General features: G+C 36.3%; 1 long non-coding RNA gene across 3 annotated transcripts in view; it reads right to left on the reverse strand.

Moving 5' to 3' along the window:
* Positions 1 to 363: 363 nt before the first annotated feature.
* LOC113471731 overlaps positions 364 to 3,582 on the reverse strand; it is a 14,445-nt gene continuing 11,226 nt past the window's right edge. For all 3 annotated transcript variants that reach the window (XR_003394319.1, XR_003394317.1, XR_003394318.1), the window contains exon 2: positions 364 to 543. This is a non-coding gene — a long non-coding RNA (uncharacterized LOC113471731). The remainder of the gene's footprint in view (positions 544 to 3,582) is intronic.

Consider the following 3,582-nt stretch of genomic DNA (forward strand, 5'->3'; position numbering starts at 1 on the left):
AAACATCTTTTCCTGTCTCATCTTCAATGAGAAGTGCAAGTATGAACTTACTGTAATCCCGAGGGTTGGAAAATTCAATGACTTACCCTATGCAGCATGTTGACATCGGAAGTGCTGGAGAATGCTGAGGGCGATGCCGGGTCCCGATCCTGAATCACGGACCTTTTCAGCCGTATCTGTCAGGTCTACCTGATAGTGTGTGTGCTCATCAGGTGTCAGGTGTACTTGTCAGGTCTACCTGATAGTGAGTGGCTGGCCTTAGATGTTTGCTGCAAACATCTTTTCCTCTCTCATCTTCAATGAGAAGTGCAAGTATGAACTTACTGTAGTCCCGAGGGTTAGAAAATTCAATGACTTACCCTATGCAGCATGTTGACATCGGAAGTGCTGGAGAATGCTGAGGGCGATGCCGGGTCCCGATCCTGAATCAAAACATAACCGTATCCGTTATATGAGCGACCCTTGGACATGAACCCGCGGTCTGTGCACTGGGAGACGAGGACATGAACCGTGCAGGACTATCACGTGACCGGGGGCGGGACTCTGCGTTAGGACAGGACAAGACAGGACATCACAATACAGAAATACAAAATTTCCCTTAAATACAGGCATGGGGTAAACCCATAAAAATTCAAGGGTGGGTTTCACCAAACTTCTCTTAGGCCTCTAACAGCCTGTTAGCTTAACAGCCCTGATAAGTTTATACAAATCAAATGGAACTTAACAGACTGTTAGCTGAACAGGCCTTTCAAGGGCTGAAAAAATATTGGTGAAATCCAACATGGGATTACATTTGGACAATGTGGATAATTCAACTGGACAGCCCTGATAAGTTAAACAAATCAAATGGAACTTAACAGACTGTTAGCTGAACAGGCCTTTCAAGGGCTGAAAAATATTGGTGAAATCCAACATGGGATTACATTTGGACAATGTGGATAATTCAACTGAAAAAGTTATGGCCGAGAAACTAAGTTTAAACTAGGTTTAAGCTAAACCGACATTTAATTGGTTGAATTTTAATCTAGAGCTTAAAATTGACCAATCAGATCGCTTAAATCAATGAGTTCAATAAACCAAAATTATTATTTAGACTGCCGCGGTGCGGCGTAGTTTAGATTTGCCACCAAAAGAACGTATTGCTTTCTGCACATACATCGAAGACATTGCTAAAAAGGGAGTAAAAAAACTTAGCTTCATCTTTATGCATGCATTTACCATTGTACCATGTACCAGTCCTAGACTGGCTACAAGAACTATTATGCAAAACGTAAACATACTCATAGAACATTGTGTAATAGAACATGGGTATATTATGCTGAGAATTTATGGCGGAAAATATTATGAACACTTGAACAGGTATGTCTGGATAGATTTCAATACACGCACTGCCTGTAACTATCGTATAGTGCCGTAAAATGGTGAAAGAAATTGGTAATATAGGAGACATTTGAACAAGTAAAATGCGTTTTAAGTTCGTTGTTTTACTATAAAAGCATAGAACTCATGTCTGTGTCCCTTATCTGATGGACAATAAGAACCTAGAGTTACCTAGGTACTTGTTGTTCAATATCAGAACAAGCATGGTTTTTTACTTGGAAAAAAAAAACTCACCAATGCAATAGTAAAATAAAATCAGACGCTCATTAGTTCAATTTCAAATAAATAAAAGTAAACATTATTAGGTATTGTTATTAACTTATTACTTATTGCTTTAATTGTGGCAAAATTCAATTTTTTATTATAAGTAAAAGAACTTAAATATTAATTATTGAAATAGAAAAAAAAAAAATCAAAGATCAGGATTAAAGAAGGAAGAAAAAAATCAACTCCGGCACAACAATATTTACCCTTGCAAAAATAATTATGTCACATTAATAAAAACCAGTTAATCATGGATAAGGATTAATAAAACACACAAAGAACACATTTGCATACACATTCTAGTAACGATATTGAAAGTAAACTTGCAAACCCGTAACAACACTCTCACTGACACAGAATCCAAACTAAAGCTACTTCCAAACCCTATCCTATATCCTATGCAAAAAGAATGGAGCCCAACGATGAATAATATTGCTAAAACAAGAAGAGAAGTTGTTTTTATCTAATGAAAAAAAAAAGAAAAAAAAAGTATAAACACCCAAAGCTACAGAGTAGAACCAGCAACAAACACTAGAGCAAGATAAAAGCTCCGAGAATAGGCAAATGGGAATTAGAGTGTATGAGGGAAGAGTAGGAGGCTGTGATAAAGGAACTCCGAGTTCTGGAAATATGAAAGAAACAAAAGTTACACAACGTATAAACACCCAAAGCTATAGAGTAGAACCAGCAACAAACACTAGAGCAAGATAAAAGCTCCGAGAATAGGCAAATAGGAATTAAGAGTGTATGAGGGAAGAGTAGGAGGCTGTGATAAAGGAACTCCGAGTTCTGGAAATATGAAAGAAACAAAAGTTACACAACCACAAGACTCCAGGTCGAAGCCACAGAACAAGTTCTGAGGTCCGAGCACATGGAACAAGTCCTTTGACTTCTACCATATCGGATGAGGAACAAGCATTCCATCTTATAAACTTTTCTTGCTGCTCTCAATTCTCTGTTGTTCATTTCGGATACCATCTTTACTTGCTTTTTCTTCTTCTCTGCTTCATACTTTTTCCGTTCTTTTTCTTTTTGAATTGCTCGTTGTACTGGATCATTTTTGATTTTTGCATATCTCTCGCGTTCTCTACTTATAAACTAGTCTTGAATCAAATCGTGAATTACTAAATTTGTTAATAATTTATCCCTGGGTCTAAGATCTTTGGGCATTCTCAGGTATTGACATTTATATTTCAACATGAGATTGTGGGTCACATCTTCAGATGGCTTTATGTAAACCAAGTTAATCAGTGCATTTAATTTAATCTTAATATTAGTGAGCAAATCGTTAGAAAAGTATTGTAAAAATAAATTGAACATTTGCTAGAGATATCGTCTATCGTACCTTCAATGAAAAGAACAAAGTTCAGACTGAAAGGGCTCCATTTATCTCCCTCCTCATACCTTTCACTGTTAAGGAAACCTTGAGTATTATTTTCATCTCAGAGTTTCAAGTGAAAAATAGTAAGAAACTCAGGGCAAAAGGTAATAAATAGATAATGGACACTCATAAATTGCTCACTTGATTACTATAATCTCTTCAAGGGGTACTAAATATTTGTACCTAATCAAATATTCACAGGCTTCTAATATACAACTGTAAGAACATGCAGCCAATTACACTATAGGAGTAAAAGAACTAAACATAGTGCACTTTACTCTGTTTTTCATGACAGGGAACTGAGACTCAATAAAATAAACCTTTGAAATTAAAATACGAATCTCAACAGAAAATTTAAAACAACTGCTTCAACTGCAAATTGAAAACTGAAACATAAAGTAAACAACACTAACCTTCAAAACAGATGATCATATGATTTCACAACACAGTAGAAATGCGTGCGCGGTAAAATTTAAAAAAGTTCAGGGGAATGAGAAAAAAGAGACACAATACTTCCCATTTAGGTGCTGGGTCAACACAAGAACACCAGAAAGTAA

This window comes from Diaphorina citri, unplaced genomic scaffold (genome assembly GCF_000475195.1).
Source record: "Diaphorina citri unplaced genomic scaffold, Diaci psyllid genome assembly version 1.1 scaffold2891, whole genome shotgun sequence".
Classification (NCBI taxonomy): Eukaryota; Metazoa; Arthropoda; class Insecta; order Hemiptera; family Psyllidae; genus Diaphorina; species Diaphorina citri.